Source organism: Pan paniscus, chromosome 10 (genome assembly GCF_029289425.2).
Source record: "Pan paniscus chromosome 10, NHGRI_mPanPan1-v2.0_pri, whole genome shotgun sequence".
NCBI classification, from domain to species: domain Eukaryota; kingdom Metazoa; phylum Chordata; class Mammalia; order Primates; family Hominidae; genus Pan; species Pan paniscus.
The window spans coordinates 74,100,964-74,119,888 of record NC_073259.2 but is presented as its reverse complement, the minus strand read 5'-3'; the positions used below and the strand labels follow the sequence as shown (position 1 = coordinate 74,119,888).

Sequence of the window (18,925 nt, the reverse complement as noted above, 5' to 3'; positions counted from 1 at the left end):
AAGATTACCTCTAGAGTCTTTTCTATTTCTAAAATGCTAAGATATGGTAACCAAAATGTTACCAGAAATGGATCCCAATCCAGAGACCAAGAGGGTTCTTGGACCTCACACAAGAAGGAATTTGAGGTGAGTCTATAAAGTGAAAGCAAGTTTATTAAGAAAGTAAGAGAATAAAGAATGGTTATTTCACAGGCAGAGCAGTGGTATAGGCTGCTCGACTGAGTATACAGATAGTTATTTCTCGATCATATGCTAAACAAGGGGTGGATTATTCATGAGTTTTCTGGGAAAGAGGTGGGCAATTACCACAACTGAGGGTTCCTCTTACTTTTAGACCATAGGCGATAACTTCTGGACATTGCCATGGCATTTGTAAACTGTCTTGGCACTGGTGGGAGTATCTCTTAGCATGCTAATACATTATAATTAGCGTATAGTGAGCAGTGAGGATGACCAGAGGTCACTTTTGTTGCCATCTTGGTTTTGGTGGGTTTTAGCTGGCTTCCTTTTCACTTGGTGTTTTATCAGCAAGGTCTTTGTGAACTGTATCTTGTGCTGACCTCCTAACTCATCCTGTGACTAAGAATGCCTAACCTCCTGGGAATGTAGCCCAGTAGATCTCAGCCTTGTTTTACCCAGCCCCTATTCAAGATGGAGTCACTCTGGTTCAAACACCTCTGACAAAAATCCTTCTAAACATGTTTAATATAGAAATTGAGATCTTCTAATATTTTTCTATTACTGTGGTATATCACTTCTTTCCCTTTGTGCACCCTACTTAAAATTTCAACTCACTCAGAAGATACAGGAGCTGACTGTCCCTGTGGCTGTGCTGTATCGGAACACTGCCTACCTTAAGGAAAGAACTTTGGAGGTCTCAGGCTTTGAATTTTATTTCCTGTAGTTTTTTTCTCTCTGAAATCTTATATAGGCTTTTCCTGAGTAAGGGTCATTTTCACTTAGCTTTTTGATGGTATAATGGACTGAATGTTTGTGTCCCCCCTCTAAGTTCAAATGTTGAAGGCCAAACCCTCCTTGTGGCTGTACTTGGAGATGGGGGCCTCTTAGGCAACTCTTAGGAAGCAATTAAGGTTGGATGAGGTCCTAAGGGTGGGGTCCTGCTAGGATTAGCGTCTGTATAAAAAGAGACACCTGAGAGCTTCGCCCTGCTAGGATTAGCGTCTGTATAAAGAGAGACACCTGAGAGCTTCGCCCTGCTAGGATTAGCGTCTGTATAAAGAGAGACACCTGAGAGCTTCGCCCTGCTAGGATTAGCGTCTGTATAAAGAGAGACACCTGAGAGCTTCGCCCTGATAGGATTAGCGTCTGTATAAAGAGAGACACCTGAGAGCTTCGCCCTGATAGGATTAGCGTCTGTATAAAAAGAGACACCTGAGAGCTTCGCCTACACGCTTCCCCACTGAGGGAAGACCATGTGACTATACAACAGGAAGGTAGTTGTTTACAAGCCAGGAAGAGAGCCCTCACCAGAAACCAAATTGGCTGGCACCTTGATCATGGACTCCTGGGCTCCAGAACTGTAAGAAAATACATTTGTGTTGTGGAAGCCACCCAGCCCATGGTATTTCGTTATGGCAGCCTGAGCAGAGGTGGTAGCTATGTGGACAATTTTTGGACTTCTCTATTGTAAGTACCTGAGGGAAATGTGTGTATGTTGAGGGTGGTGTTTAGGGATGCAGTATAAAAATATTTTACAAAGTACTTCCCTTTCTTTCTTGCTTTAGCTGAGAACAGTGTTTCTCCTGAGGATACCACTTAGTCACAGTCCCCAAAGGCTGTTCATTCTTTCATTAATCATTTATCTAGGGCTCAGAGGCTTGTGGATATTTTCTTAGCCTCCCACTGCTATCTCTTGCCAATAAACACTTGCCCTATGCGGAGTTCATGAGACATGGCCATGTAACACCCGACTTGTCTTTCCTATTGGTCATTTCCTATTCTGGTCGCTCTTTCTTCCTCATGAAGAGCTTTAGTATCTCTGAATCCCAGTCTCCTACTGCTGCTATTACCACAGGCAGCTTACTTGAGAATGACCCTTCCAGCAACTCAGGCTGAAAGAGCCTGGGCCTCTTCAAATTTTAGTATTATTCATTTCCATTTTACATCAACATCCCATGTGGCTAGTCATAATCTGTGCCTAACTCCTGACCTGCAAAATGCATCACCACTGAAATGTAAAAACTAATATCAATCTTTGGCTATGCTTTTCTATTCATCCAGCTTTTTTCATTTTTTTTTTTTTCCTTTCACTTCACCTTTTCTTTTACCTCGTAAAACCTCCAGACTTTGGACCGCATTCATTTCTGTCCAAATATCCCCCTTTTGGCCTATTATTATGTAGGCTAGACTCTGGCATGTCACCTCAGGTCCTCCTGCCAGCATCTTTAACTACTGGCCATCACCATTTTTCTCTCACCAATATCCAGCCAGTTCTTAGACTTGGATATATCCAACCACTCCTGCCTCTGGGGCTGGCCCTGCCTCGTGACAATTTTGCTAGTTGATGCTGTTGTACCTGAGCGAGTTAGAAAAATGCCACACTTTGAGACGAATTAATAGTCCTTTATTAGCCGGCGACCGAGAGACGGCTAACGCTCAAAATTCTCTCGGCCCCGAGGAAGGGGCTTGATTAACTTTCATACCTTGGTTTAGGAAGGAGGCGGGGGGGGGAGGGGGGGGCAGGCGGGCGGGGAGGGTCTAGTTGAAACAATTTTACAGAAGTAAAGTAGTCAAAAAGTTAAAAGGATAAATGGTTACAGGAAAGTAAACAGTTCCAGGTGCAGGGGCTTTAAGACTATTACAAGGTGATAGACCCGGGGCTTTGGGCGTTATCAATCTGACGAATTCCTGGGAACTGCGGATATAGCTTGCCACGGTATCTTATCAGTTAATTGCATTCTTGGATGTGCTGGGAGTCAGCTTGCACAAATTACGTCCTTGAGGAAGGGGCTGCCAGTGAAAGAGCCAAGATGGAGTCTGTCTGGCTCTGTTAGCTAAGGGAGTGTCAATTCAGGTGGAAACAAGGCTAGGTGATTAAAGGAAAGGGAGAGTCTAAAAACAGAGTTAGTAAAAACCAGGTTGGGCACTACAATGCTCCCCAATTCCAGAGTCGCCATTGTAGACTGCACCTTTAAGGGCAATGGACTTCATTAATAGGGAGCTGAGTTAATCATACTCTTCTGTTAAAGCCATGTTAACATTGTTTGTCCTTGCAAAGCACTCCTAGTCAGTTTGCTCTCTAATTTATTTATTCATTTCCCTTTTACCCATGCCTTCCACTCTTCTTCCACTGCTCCTAATAAGCAGCCATTTTATTGTATATATTTTGAAATTTGAATGTAGTTTTACAATATGTGTATAGTTTTATGGCCATTTAAATTCACATAACATTAGTTATTGCATTCTTATTCTCACTTTTTTCACCAAGCACTATATTTTCAAGATTACTTTTTGTAGCTCTGTGAATCTGTATTTCTAAGGTGTTGTTTCTGGTAGCTGCACAATCATTTAGTTTCCATCGAAAACATTTCACCTATCCTTTCTCCCAGTGATGGACACTCAGGTTGCCTGTAACTTTTCGACACCACAAACAATAATGTATGTCCTCATCATATATCTCCTAATGGACATAAGTTATAATTTTACTGGGATATAATTTTTTATTATCATTATATAATGTTACTAAATATATGTTATCATTATTTCATAAGGAATGTACCACATAACAATGTTTTGGTTAATGATGGACAACGTATATAATGGTGGTCCCATAAGATAAGATTATAATGGAGCTGAAAAATTCATATGGCTTAGTCTGGATAATCTTGACCCTGTGTAGGCCTAGGCTAATGTGTGTGTTTGTGTTTTAGTTTTTAACAAACAAGTTTAAAAAAAAATTTTAAATTGTAAAAAGCATATAGAATAAGGATATAAAGAAAAAATATTTGTGTACAGTTGCACAATATGATTGTTTTAAGCATTATAAAAGAGTCAAAAAGTTAAAAAAAAAGTTTATTCAGTGAAAAAGTTACACTAGGCTAAAGTTAATTTATGATTGAAGAAAGAAAAATATTTTAAAATACATCTAGTGTAGCCTAACTCTACAGTGTTTATAAAGTCTACAGCAGTATACAGTAATGACGTAGGCCTTCATATTCACTCACCACTCATTCACTGACACCCAGAACGACTTCCAGTCCTGAAACCTCCATTCATGGAAAGTACCTTATACAGGTGTATTACTTTGTATCTTTTATACCATATATTTACTGTAGGTTTTTAATGTTTAGGTATATTTATATACGCAGATACCACTGTGTTCCAATTGTCTACAGTATTCAGTATAGTAACCAGCTGTACATGTTTGTAATCTAAGAGCAGTAGACTGTGCTACATAGCCTAGGTATGTAGTAGGCTGTATCATCTAGGTTTCTGTAGTTACACTTTATGATGTGCACACAATGAGATTGCCTAACAACGCATTTCTCAGTACATATCCTCATGGTTAAGCAACACGTGACCTACTTTCACTAATGATGAACTAGGATGGTGTGCTAGTGGATTGAAATCCATTGGTGTAGTGTGATTATTCAGGAATTTGAAATGAATAAGGGGAATGATAAATATAAAGATAATTGAATTGAATTGTTGTTATAAATTGCATTGATAATCTGTAGATGGATAAAGAAAAGCTGAGGTCAATTAGCAAACAATTGAAAACTAAATAACAGAGCTGGTCTCTTTGGTAACTTACAATGAATTTATTGACTTGATGGTACTCTGTTGGGATATGCAATGTAACATTCTGATAAGGGCTTCAGGGGATGAGGCAAACTTGCTACAAGGGCAAAAAATGATGGCCCACATGAATGAGGCTGAAATTCCCGAATTGCTATGACATACATTAGTAAAAGATATTACAGTAAAGGATTGAGAACAGTGGACAGGCTGAACATATAATATTGTATATATAAGGCCAGAAGACACATCAGAAGGTTACGTTTTATAGGGAGGCACAGAGTGCTCTGAAGCATAGAGGCCAGATGGTGGTGCTTAACTGCCAGAAATGAGGGGTCATGATTATCAACACAATCAACAAGCTTGAAGTAACAGCCTAGGGAGTTTGACCAGTTGAGAATGATGGAGACTATTATCATCATTAGATGTGAGCACATAGAGCCCCCGCAGTGGTCCCCATGCTTTCCTGTACCATCTAGGTAATTTTAAAAGTCTCTTTATGGTACTGTGACCAGCTGAGATTGGAACTGCCATCCAGGTGGGATGCCCCAAGACTAGACCAAGACCCTCGTGAGTTTCGGTTCTCATTTCTCCGTTTTGACCCACTAAACTGCATGGGGAGTCAACCATATGCCAAGGCTTTGTTAACATCATCATGATGTGCCATAATATAGTCCAGATAGATCTAAACCATCTGGATACCCCAGAAATCATCATACCAATCCATTACATCAGTGACATCCTGCTGATCCGGCAGGATGAACAAGAGGTAGCTAACATGCTAAAGGCCTTGGCAAAGCACATATGTGATAATCCTTAAGCAGATTTAGGGACCTGTGACTTAAAATAATTAGGGGTTCAGTGGTAAAGATCATGCTGGGACACCCCCTCCAAAGTAAAAGACAAAATGTTTTATTGTGCATCTTTGCCTACAAAGAAGAAATCATAGTGTGTAGGAAATCTCTTTGAATTGCAGAGGCAACATATCCTACACCTAGGAATACTGTTTCACCCCATATTGTTGATGATATGGAAGACTGTCAGATTTGAGTGGGGCTTAGAGCTGATAAGAACTTTTCAACAAGTCAAGCCTATGGTGAAAGTAGCCTGGACACTTAAACGATATGGTTGGTAGACCCTATGATGTTGGCGATGTCAATGGTGGAAAAAGATGTAATACGGAATTTCTCCCAGTGGAGGAATGTCAAATCAGGCCCCTTAGGTTTTGGAGTAGTGTTGCCATCTGCAGCATAGAATTAATTGCCTTCTGAAAAATAGCTGTTGGTATGCTACTGGACCCCAAATAATCAAGAGATGGAGCACTTGATTATGGGCCCCCAGTTATTATGCATTTTGAACTGGCCATCATGATCTGGATTCTGCTGGTCCTACCAGATTAAAAACTCAGATGGGCCCAGTGGCAATTCATTTTAAATTTAAAATAGGAAACCGGGGTTTCCTAGACATGAACAGGATAGGAGATAAAAGCAGGTTGAATGGGTGGTTAACCCATCCCTCTATACTGTTCATCGTATTGGCACCATCACCCCTCCCCAATTTTATATATGGGAGGTCTTACGTGACCAGCTGAAGGTAAAGGAGAAAGCCTGGGCGTGCTTTATAAACAGGTGGCTTCATACGAGTGTAAGCTGGATGTGGATAGCAGCTGAATTACTGCTCCACTCAGGATGGTCTTGAAAGACAGTAGTGAAGGAAAATATTCCTAGTGGACAGAGTTTTGGGTGGTTTATTAGGTTATCCAGTTTGTGTGGAAGGAGGTTATGCTATACAAGGACTCATGGGCAATGATGAGCTGGTCAGAGATGGAAGGAAAGAAGATGTGAAGATTAGTGACAAGATCTGGGAGAGAGACATAGAGTTAGACATATGGGAGTAGGCACAAAGTTTAAGGATCTTTCTGTCATACGCTAACATGCCCCAAACATGGAATCCACCATGGACGAGCCACTAAACAACTAAGTAGACAAAATGGCTTGGCCATTTCATATTAGCCAAGCCATTTTGTCTACTTACTTTCATCAGTGGCCACCCTAGGGCTAACATGATGAGCACATGAATGAAGTGGTCACGTTAGCAAGGATGGAGGTTCTTTGTAGGCTCTATTTGAGTTCCTACCTACCAAGCCTCATCTGCTGCCTCTGAAGCTCTGACCAGCTAACAATAGAAAGCAAACTGAGCCCCTCATAAGACACAATTCCTCTTCATAGGTGTTACTCCCTGATGAACTTTTGTACTCTCTACTCCTTTTCAGTCTCTGCTCCCCAGAGAACATCACCTGGGACAACACATATTTCCCAAGAAGACATTATCTGCTGCGTTTTTCCCAAAAACATGTGATACTTCTAAAACCACTGTCTGACCCTTGTACCCCTCTTTCCCTAGCATTTGATCTTGCCTCTAATTTCACAAACAATTAAAATATCCCACTGCATTCCATCCTCAAAACTAAAAATATTATGGATCCTCCTCATTTACTTTTCTTCAGCCTCAGAAGTAAAAATGCTCTTTATCCCATTCAATACTAGTGACTTCCTTTATGTCCTCTCTTGTTCAATTATTTTCCTCTTAATAATGTTCCCCATAAGACGGGAAATGCAAATGTCTCTTCTTAAAACAAACGTGATAACAATAAATATTTTCCATTACCTGCACCCTTTTCAACATCATAGCTGAAGTTCATGAAAACTCAGTGTACTCTTGGTGTCTCCATTTGTTTATCTTCAGCTTTCATCTATTATGGTTTTAGTGATTTTTTTTGGTCTGAGCAAAATAATTCTCCACACAACTATTTTATATTTATTTATATTTATTCTAATGAGACCAGAGGTTCTTTGTGTTAAATATTTGATTTGTAAATCAATCAGTGGAAAATTTTTGATGAAATCTAAATGCAAACTTCTAAGCACTTGGAAAGAATTAATCTGTCCTCTAGTTAGGGGAGGGAAGTACAAGGCTGGAGATGTAGATCCAGATAGAGGGGTGGGCGTATGGCATAGATATTCTTCTTGTGCTACTTCCACAGATATCCTTCTTTTCTCCATGAAGAAGGGAAGTCTTTAGTATTCTCCAAGTCCCTGTAGTAAGAGTGGAGGTCTAATGGTGGGGTGGGGTGGAGTGGGGCAACAAAAGGAAGAAGGGTTATGTGAATAGTCTGACCCATAATATTGACAGATATCACCTCTTTCCCCTACCTCCCTCCTCTCCAAATAATTTCCATTCACTGACATTGACCTCAAGTACATATTGATTTGAGGACTTGACACTAAGGCACACGTAACCAATTGGCTTAACCTTCTGTAAAACTCTATAGGTCTTTCTGTTATTAAGATTCAGATGCTTTTTAAAATTCAGGTGAGCTTCCTATAGTCTCCTTGCTTGATGGCCTTAGGGACTTAGCAGCCTCCTTTCTTTTCTTCTTCTTCTTCTCTTAAAAATGTAACCTTTATTACCTCCCTCTCCCCCTTATTATTACAAAAGTGATACTTGTTCACTGGAGAAAAATCAGAAACTACAGAGAAACCAAAAATTAAATTATTTATATCCCTATTTTCATTTTGGTCTAAGTATTTTCCAGCCTTTCATTATGCTGGCTATCTGTTTGTCTGTGAATGTCATGTACGTACATAAGTTTATTGCATTAGGCCATGACAGAAATGAACCCACATGCACATACAGATGCACACTAAAAAACTGACCACAGTTGTTTTATAACATTTGTTTTGCTTTTCAGAAAAATGTTCATTTCATTTTTAATAGCTGCCTGAGTTTTATTATATGTTATACCATGATTAAATTTGGTAAGTGACTATTCTGGACATTTTAGGTTTTTAGTTTTCTTTTTTTTCCCGTCATATTAACACTGCTGTGAAAAACAGTATTATATTCAAATCTTTGTGCTCAATGTCAATTTCACTTCCTACAAGTGTAATTATGGGTCAAATGATATGCATGTTTCTGATATATTTTGTTGTACTTACTTCTGAAAGACTTAAATTTTTACTCTTACCTGAACTTTGAGAACCCTTGCTAACAGTAGCTAATCATCATTAAGAAATACCTGCCCAGTGTGCTAAGCCACAAATGGTATCTCCTTCTTTTTTTCCTTTTTTTTTTTTGAGACAGTCTTGCTCTTTCACCCAGGCTGGAGTGCAGTGGCACAATCTCGGCTCACTGTAACCTCTGCCTCCCAGGCCCAAGCAATTCTCATGCCTCAGCCTACCTAGTAGCTGGGATTATAGGTGTGCACTACCACACCCAATGAATTTTTTGTATTTTTAGTAGAGATGGGGTTTTACCATGTTAGCCAGGCTGGTCTCAAACTCCTGGTCTTATGTTGATCTGCCTGCCTAGGCCTCTCAAAGTGTTGGGATTACAGGTGTGAGCCACCGCGCCCGGTCATGTATCACCTTTTCTTCATTAAAGCTCTGGGCACCTGTATCTTGTGGAGATCAAATTCCTACAAACAGCTGCAGAGTAGAAGGCAGCCAATTTTCCTTATATACCCATGCCTTACTGGGCACTGTGCTTGGTTCTGGGACTTCTGAAATAAATACGGCACAGTTCAGTCTCTACCCTGCCTTGGAGTTTTGGGGAGCTGGGGGTAGGGGGTTATAGAGAGACCAGTAAATGCATCATTACAATACAGGGAGTTAAGTGTAGTAGTGTGGGAATGCTGTGGGAATACTCAGTCGGGGAGTGAGCCGAGTCATGAGTGTTAAGTCTGAATTAAGACTAATCAAGATTGGGAGTTAACCTGGCATAAAAGTGGGTTTTCAGACAGGGATACAGCTTGTACCAATGCAAGGAAGTATGGAGTATGCAGTGGCCTAGTTGGGAACAGCAAGGCCTGGTTTGACTGCAGCAGCCTGTGTAAGTTGGGGGAACAGCAGTGAATGATCCTAGAAAGCAGCAGGAGTTGTATTATTAAGAAGTTGGCTGTTAGCATTTAGTATTCTTGTGGGTGTTAAGAAGTGCTGGAAGATATTAAGTGGAAAGTCACATGATTCCATGTGCATTTTGGAGAAGTCGCTGGTGCAGTGTGGAGGGTCAGTTGGAGGGGCTCTGGACTGGAAATAGGGGGGCTAGCTAGGAGTCTAGTGCATCAATCCATGCCAGAGATGACGACTGCAGGGGCTCACACAGGAGGAGAGGACAGGAGGGTGAATTTAAAAGATAATACGGGAGAATGGTAACAGCATTTGGGCTACTTGGACTGTTGAGTATAAGAGAGATAGAATGTCCTGGCTTGGGTCATCTGGCTGAATAGCAGGGCCATTACAGCCATAGATTCCTTTTGGTTTGACAGTCCAATCCTTTCCTGTCGTACGGTGCCACATTATATGAATATATTATGCTGCTTTGTCACATGCTGTAAGAAAAGTAACTGCTATGGAGTTGAGAAGGTACGAGAAAGGTGAGTAGAATGCTCAAAAAATATAAGAGTCAGAAATTATTATAAGATCAGTCAGGCAGGAGATATAATGGTAAAGGGCGACAGGGCAAGACTTCATCTCGGAAAAAAAAATACTATAAAACCAAAGGCAAGAAATTATTAAGAATTTTTAGTAGAGACAGGGTTTCACCATGTTGACCAGGATGGTCTTGATCTCTTGACCTCATGATCCACCCGCCTCCGCCTCCCAAAGTGCTGGGATTAGAGGCGTGAGCCACCGCGTGGTGGTGGGCATCTGTAGTCCTAGCTGCTTGGGAGGCTGAGGCAGGAAAATCGCTTGAACCTGGGAGGCGAAGGTTGCAGTGAGCGGAGATCACGCCACTGCACTCCAGCCTGCTGACAGAGCAAGACTCCATCTCAAAAAAAAAAAAAAAAAAAATCATTAAGTATTTGCACAAGGTGAATAAGAATTTGTTAATAAAGTCTTGAAATACCAAATTGGAAGCTAACCCTGAATATATAAAGGGAGAAATTTGGGACAATGAAGCATAGAAATATTGAGACCTTGTAACAAGTGGGGGTAGAGTCTGAAAATATTACAGGAGTCAAAGTTTATATCACAAATGAGAAATCTCCAATCTGAAGCTTAGATATGGCCTTTAACTAAATTACACCTGGCTCAAGCATAGGGACGATACCCCCACAAATGCCTACAGGTGTGAAAAAACATCATCGTTTGAGTATTTAGGGGCAATATCCTAAAAGACCACAAGGTGGTAATGTAATTTCACGTCTGTTTTTGAGTCTTTAAATTCGTGTTGCTTTCACTCTGATAGTGCCCTCTTTTTCTGTTCGTGTTTATGGCTTTATCTCTCTGTATTTTGTCTTTTACATTTTTCTGCTGTTTTCTAATTTATGTATCCCTCTTTTGAAATTTTTTCTCTCCGTCACTTCTTATGTTATCTCCTTAACTGGCCATCACTAGAACTAGTGGAATTTTTCCATTATTCACTGAGTAGAATTTAGTTTTGTCACTACATTCAACAGAATTTATTATAGAAAAATTAAAACCTATATGAAAGTGCACAGAATAGTATAATAAATCTTATGAACCTATCATAGGAACCAATCACAGCCTTCACCATAGGTCAGTCATCCAGATTCAAGGTCATAAGTTCATGGCCCCTCTTATTTCACCTGTATTCCACTCACTTTCCTGCTTCCTATTTTATTTGAAAGCAAGTTCTTGTTCAGTAACAAGTCCATCTATAAATATATCTGTATATGTCTATCATTCGTGAGGACTCTTGAACCTAATCATGATGCCAGTATTGCTCCTAAAACTAGTAACAATTTCTTAGTATCACAAAATCCAGTTAAAGTTCCAATTTCCAACTGCCCCTTAATGTCAATTAAAAATAATTTTATAATGTGTCCATTGGAATCAGCATTCAAATAAAGTTCAATTTGTGGTTGGTTGGTTTTTCTCTTAATATTTTTTATTCTACAGGTTTCCACTTTCTGTCTCTTTTTTTCAACTTGCAATTTATTTGTTAAGGGAACAGTTATTTTTCTGTAGTTTCCTTCTGTCTGGATTTTTCTGATTGCTGTCAACTTTTAAAATGGGTAGTGAAGCATTTTGTAATTTTCCAAAAAAACTTAAGATGAAACTAACAACTTGCTTTCTTTGTTCCTGTTGCTGGGCTTCTGAACGTTGCAGAAAAAAAAAATTATATACCTGTACAATTTGTGGCACTAGTATTTAGCCTCAGGCGAACTATCAATGTGGGTTAGATCATCATTTTTCTTGCCTCTAATAAATTTTATATTTTTCTGTTTTAAACATTTACCATGCTTTTTAAACTCTGAGGTGCATTTTATTTTTCTATCTCCTCCTGCACCATACTCCATCTTTTCTCATTATCTCAGATTGACTTCTTCACTGGTCCTGGCATTCTGGTCTCACTATTTTAAACAAATTCCTTGTCTGAATCCCGGCAAGGGCCACTGCATGATGTTGGGCAGGCTACACTCTGCACAAAGGAACTCAGCTCAAGAGGAAGGGGTGCTCCACCTGTCAGCCTCTGTGCCTTTGTGCCTCTGCCAGGAAGGGGTGTTTTTCTCTAATTTGCACAAATGGGTTAGTGAGCTGGTGGTAGCCCTATTCCTGCCTTCTCTGTAACTTTCAGCAATTCACAATGAGTCCTCCCCTCCATGCCCCACAATGTCCTCTATAAAGATTGTAATGATCATCTGGTTTCTAAATACAGATGGTCTATTTTCTATCTTCTTTCTCTTTTACCTATGTATAGTCAATAGCACATCTGATTGTCCCCAAATGCACTGGGTTCTGCTTTTCAGGACGCTTTCCTCTGGTGTTTTCAGGAACACCCTTCTCTCCCAGTTCTTTTATCTTTCTCATTATTTCTTCCTTGTTTCTTTTGCTGGCTTCTCCTATCTCATAAATGTTCTGTTTGCTCATAGTTTTTCTGCTCCTCTCCACTGTTCTCCTCGTAGGCTCTGTTTTTTTTTTTTTTTCCTGCTTCCATAGCTTCAGCACCATCTCTAACTCTATACTGATGATCCCAAAATCTCTGAAACCAGTCTCCACCTTTCTCTTGTGCTCCAGGCCCAAACTTCCAACAGCTTTCCACATATGTCAATCTGGAATCCTGTAGATACTTCAAAACCTTTCTGTCTTGTATTCTTGATCTCTGTCATGATCCATCCAGTTTCCCAGGCTAGAAATTTTATAGCAATCTGTCAGTCACTCCACTCTCTCGTGTATTAAATCCAACCAACCCCTAAACTCCTTCTAGTTTACTTCACGTATGGAGGTTCTGTAAGGCAATGTCCTCAGCACTAAGAATTCAGCAAAAATCCCTACTCTCATGGAGCATATAATTTTGTGGGAGACAGAAAATAAATCAATAAATAAGTACATGGTATAAAATATGGTGATAAGTCCATTGGAGACACTTTGACATGTACCTTGTCTGGTGTTGCCTTTCCACCTGCTTTCACTGTTGTCCTGGACTCCAAACAGGTGTCTCTGCTTCTGGCCTTTCTCTCTACCACACTTCCACGTGGTTAGTATTCCTTAAAAAACCCCCAAAAGTCAGGCTTCATAATGCAATGCTTTTGCTCAGAAACAATGTGTGTCCTTACCTGAAAAATAATATTTAGACTCTTAAGCATTGCCACTAGGGCCTAACCTAACCTTTTCCTGTCACTCTCCTCCTCTTCCTTCCTTTCCTCTTCCTGCCTCTATTGCCACTATTACAGTCAGGTCAAGCTTCTTGCCTTTCCTAGCACGTGCCGTTTTCTAACAGTGTGCTTTAGGATGGTGCCTGTTCTGCTTTGAATACTCTCTTATCATGTTCACGGCTTGAAGGTCACTCCTCTGGGGAATATTTCTTCAGTCTTCTAGGCTAGTTCATATCTGCATCCTCCATGCTGGACTATAACTCTTTTCTTAGCTCTGTAATAGGTTTTAACCTGTTTTTATTGGAATATAAGCCCCAGGTGGTGGTGGAGCAGAAATATTATCTTATGCATCCATGTGACTTGTCATCCACGTGACTCCAGGGCCTACTGTGGGCTTCACCGTTGGTGAAAGAGAAGGCAGTCATCAGTGAGAACAGCCCAGGCTTTGGGGCCAGGCAGCCCAGGGTCTGACCCGCTCTTGGCACTCGCTAGCTTTGGGCAGGTTACTTACGCTGTAGTGCCTCAGTCTCCTCATGTTTAAATGGATGTTGGTAATTGAACGTATCTCAGAGAATTGTTGTAAAGACTGGTAGAAATAATGTATATAAATTGCTTCACACGGTGCATGGTATCCATAAATGCTTAGTAATCCTGGCTTTATCAGATGCTTATAAAATGAATGGAATTAGTATGACCTGTATTCTTAGGATCCCCTGTTAAATGATTATCCTGTAAGCTAGTAGTCCCCAAGGGAAAAAGAAAAGATTGCTCACCACTGGTTTAGAAAATTCAGAGGGAGTAATTCCATGAAGTACAGTTAAGGGAATCTGGGAATACTTTGATATTGTATTAAATAAAATGGCCCATGCCATTTTATTTTTATTTTATTTTACTTTTTATTTTTTGAGACGGAGTTTCCCTCTTGTCACCCAGGCTGGAATGCAATGGCAGGATCTCAGCTCACTGCAACCTCCACCTTCTGGATTCAAGCGATTCTCCTGCCTCAGCCTCCCAAGTAGCTGGGATTACAGACATGCACCACCATGCCCAGCCAATTTTTGTATTTTTAGTAGAGACCACCATGTTAGCCAGGTTGGTCTTGAACTCCTGACCTCAGGTGATCTGCCCGCCTCAGCCTCCCAAAATTCTGGGATTACAGGCGTGAGTCACCATGCCTGGCCCTCATGCCATTTTATACCTCCATCTGGGTCTAACCTGTACCCTTTAGTGGGAGTCAAAGTCTCAGTGTCACTTTCTTTAGGGCATCATCATGGCTGTTATGAACTGGGGCAAAGAGTTTGTTTTAGAGGAATAATGGAGGTAGAGGCTCTAAGGGGACCATTAACTAGCCCAGCTGCCATTTCAGATGCAAGCAGGAGCAGGTTCACAGCATGTGCCACTCAGGGAGGGAAGAGAAAATGTCAAGGATTGTACTGGGAAGGTGTTGGAACATTTTGCGTGAATGTGGATATTTGGATGAAATGCTTCTAAGGCCTCAAGATGACACCACAGGCTGTAAATAGACAAGGGAGAAAGACAACAGAGAGGGGTGCGCTTCTTTATGATGAGCACATGGGTTGTATATGGCTCAAATGGTGCAAGGATCCCTGGTATAAAAAATGTTAGCGACAGCTCTGTTTTCAAAACAGCATCACGGAATAGCTACAACTCTGGATTTGTGGTTTAATGCTGCCGCTGCTCCTGATGCTTCTAGAATGACTAAAAATGGCTGAGTTAATGAATTCTGTTTTACAACATTCAGGAGGTTTGATACACTTGTTAAAACCTCTGGTTCTAGTGCAAAACAGAATTCCTATGGATGTTCTAAATATTAATCGGAAATGCTTCATTAGTATGAAGAGTATCAGGGTGTGTGTTTTCTTAGGTTGATTAGTAGCTGACTTATGCCATCATGTGGGGGGAATGTCTGTCAGCATCTCCCCCAGACCTTAGATACCTACCATTAATCACTTGTGTTGATGTCACCCACTGGTGCGCAGCCTGGAAGGCTCTGCGAAAGGTTAATCTTTCGTAGTTTCTTGGGATTTGGAGGGCAGCATTCTGAAAACCTAGTTTTAATTTTGATAAATGAATTTAGCAAGTAGTTAATCCCTGAAAAGATTCAAGATTTACAAGTCAGTCAAGAGATGAAGTTAGCAATTTATTATACATGCGGGCCTCTCCAATCACAAGATAACCCCTAAGCCCTTTGACAAATCAAATGAGAAAGAATCGAACGCCGTGTATAGAGATAAATTCATTACTAGGATTTGCCCCTCCTCTCTGCAGAGCTATAGTCTGTCTTCCCTTCATCAGGAGACCTTTTTCTGCAAACCCTGCTGCGTACGGTTCACTCCCTCATTTTGACCTCTTCTGGCTCTTAGTTTACTACTTAAAATAATGCAGATGATCCACGTGAAAAGTTTTGCTGAGTCTCACTCTCTGGAATGTTGGTTCGTCCCCTAAACAATTTTATCCTGTGGACCCAATGTCTTTGTAACTGACCAAGTCTCTTGTACCCCTTTGACTTCAAAAAAATTTAAGAATATTTCATCCTAAGTGGAAACCATAAGTGAAGATACAGTATACATTTTGGTGTGCTAACCTTCTCCCCTAAATTTTATTCCCTTCTGCTTATTGACTTTTGCCCTCTCTCAACTATTTTTTCAAAAGCCATGCATGTACTTTTGTGGCATGTTAGGAGAAGACGGACATATGACTGTTTTTCTGGTTATAAGCTTTGTCTCTGGGTGTAGAATAGATGCCCAGCAATTGTTTTTCAAATTAAAGAATTTCTAAGGGCATGGCATAGTATCTGGAGGGCAGCTTCTAGAGTTATTTTTGTCGCATGCTCCCCTTCCATCCCACAAATACATGTTCAAGTGGAACCTCCCTCTTTCTCCTTCTTACTGCCCCCTAGGAGCCATCTTTCTAAAGTGCAGATTTGACCATTTGATTCTGACATTTTTGTTCTTAAAAACCTTCGAGCCCTTCATTGGTTTCTAACTGTTGCTGGGATGAAGGTCACATTCCATATGTGGTTTGTAAAGTCCTCTGTGATTCGGCCTTTATTTCTCTAGCTTTCTCCTACTCATGGCCACCTGTCACTTTATGCTGCAGGCATTTTAAGTAAGTTGTGGTTTCTGGCTTAATTAAGGTCTCTAGTCATTGGAATGTGTGTTAATCAAAAGGGATATCCTAGGAGGGCCTGACCTAATCAGGTGAGCTCTTAAATGAAGTTAGAGAGATTTGAAGCATGAGAAAGATTGTCCTGCTGTCTTTGAGGAAGTAAGCTGCACCTTGTAGGAGGGTTAGGACCTGAGGGCAGTCTCTAGGAGCTGAGAGTTACTCCTAGCCAACACCAAACAAGTATATTGGACCCTTAGTCCTATCGATGAAAGGAACTAAATTCTGACAACAATCTGAATAAGTTGGGAAGGGAACTCTGGGTCACAGATGAGATCAGAGCACTGGCTGACAGCTTACTTTCAGCTTGGTGAGACCCTGAACAGAGGGCCCAGTTAATCTGTTACTGGCCTCCTGACTCACGGACCTTGTGAAATACAAATTTTGTTTTGTATTGTTAAGGGTTTTTGTTGTTATTGTGTTTTTAAGGATGGGGTCTTTCTATGTTGCCCAGGCTGGCCTCAAACTCCTGGGCTCTAACGATCCTCCCACATCAGCCTTCTGAGTAGCTGGGACTAAAGATGTGCACCACTGCACCCAGATAAGTTTTTTGTAATTTGTTATGCAGTGTTAGAAAACTAGTACAGAAGGACAGAGAGAAAGGATAGAAGGAGGAGAGAAGGAACATGAAAAGGAAGGAGCAGAGGGATGAAGGAAGAAAGAAAGGAAGGAAGGAAAGAAGAAAGGAGGGCAGGGAGAAAAAAAGGACATTTGGTTAGGATTTTGTCTCCCTTCCTGTCTTTCCAAGGACAGAAAGGCATACTTAGCCATAATTCATACTTTTTTTTTGGTAGAGTAATAAATAAGTCTTCATGAAGTCCTGTGTGGTTTGTAAGCTTCTAGATTATAATTTATTGGAAATTTGCAAATTTACCACAGTATATCATAAGCACGTGCCACTTTTGTTTTAGCTTGATTCTTTTAAGGTTGAGGACCACTAAAAGTGTTAATTTTCCTAACGGAGTTTGTGTATTTCTTTCCTCCTGGATAGGCTTTTTAGATTTTTCATCCTTTCATCCTTCTGCACTTGCCCATTTTTTGCTGTAGGGTTGTTTGTCTTTTTCTCAAGGATTTATAAGAGTACTTTATAAAATATGGATAGTAATCTGTTTTCAGTTATATGAGTTGAAAATAATTCTTTGCAGATTGCAGGATAATCTTTTACTCTCTTGATGCCATCTTTTGTTGAATAGCAGTTTTAAATTTTAATGTAATAAAATTGATCAGTCTTTTCCTTTATGAGTTATACCTTTTTGCTATTAAAAACTTTCTATTTTATAAAGATATTTAAAAGACATTCTCTTACCGTTTTCTTAAAAGTTTTAAAGTTTTGTCTTCAATGTTTTCTTTTCCATATGGATAACCAATTTTCCTCACACCATTTACTGAATAGTCTATCCTTTTTCCAGTGATCTCTAATGTCGGATCTGATATAAATTAGGTTTTTATAGATGCCTGGTCTGTATCATATTCTGTTGATTCAGTTGTCTGTTCTCACACCAATACCACACTGTCTTAATAACTTTCACTCAAAGCTTTCCCATGTGGTAAAGCACTTTGTTCTTCCTTTTTAGGAGCATCTGGGCTTTTCTTAGCTATTGGCTTTTCCAAATGATTTTCGCCCCACCGAAACATTTTGCTATTAAAAGTCCAAAAGTAGAGTTAAAAGGATTTTACAGTAAACAAACACTCATGAACCCACCACCTAGATTCTATAATTCACATTTTATTATTTTTCCTTGTCACATAACTATCCATCTTTCTATCTGTCCATTAATTCTACATGAGATTTTTAAAATTAGCTTTTAATGTCCCTTAAAAACCTTATTGGACTGTGACTGAAATTAAATTGAATGTATAGAATAATTAGGGGTAATTGACATTGTTATAATACATACCCATTCATATAATTCATGAACATGGTATGTCTCTAATTTATGTAAGTTATCTTTCATACCTTCCAGTAAGGTATTATGTTTTTCTTCATAGAAATCTTGGGAAGCTTTTGTTAAGTTTATTCACACAACTTTCTTTTATTGTTGGATTTTAAGTGGTATTTTAAAAAGTTATTTACATATTATATTTTTGAGATGGATTCATAGTCTGTTATCCAGGCTGGAGTACAGTGGTGTGATCTCAGCTCCCTGCAACCTCCACCTCCCCGGCTCAAGCAATTATCACGCCTCAGCCCCCTGAGTAGCTGGGACTACAGGAGTATGCCAGCGCACCTGTCTAATTTTTATATTTTTAGTAGAGACAGTGTTTCACCATGTTGGCCAGGCTGGTCTTGAACTCCTGGCCTCAACTGATCTGCCTGCCTTGGCCTCCTAGAGTGCTGGGATTACACACGTAAGTCACCAC

At 40.1% G+C, this 18,925-nt stretch overlaps 1 long non-coding RNA gene across 1 annotated transcript in view; it reads left to right on the top strand.

The window, feature by feature from the left end:
• Positions 1-1,378: 1,378 nt before the first annotated feature.
• LOC134728443 (uncharacterized) overlaps positions 1,379-18,925 on the top strand; it is a 49,586-nt gene continuing 32,039 nt past the window's right edge. The window contains exon 1 of the long non-coding RNA XR_010108842.1: positions 1,379-1,647. This is a non-coding gene — a long non-coding RNA (uncharacterized LOC134728443). The remainder of the gene's footprint in view (positions 1,648-18,925) is intronic.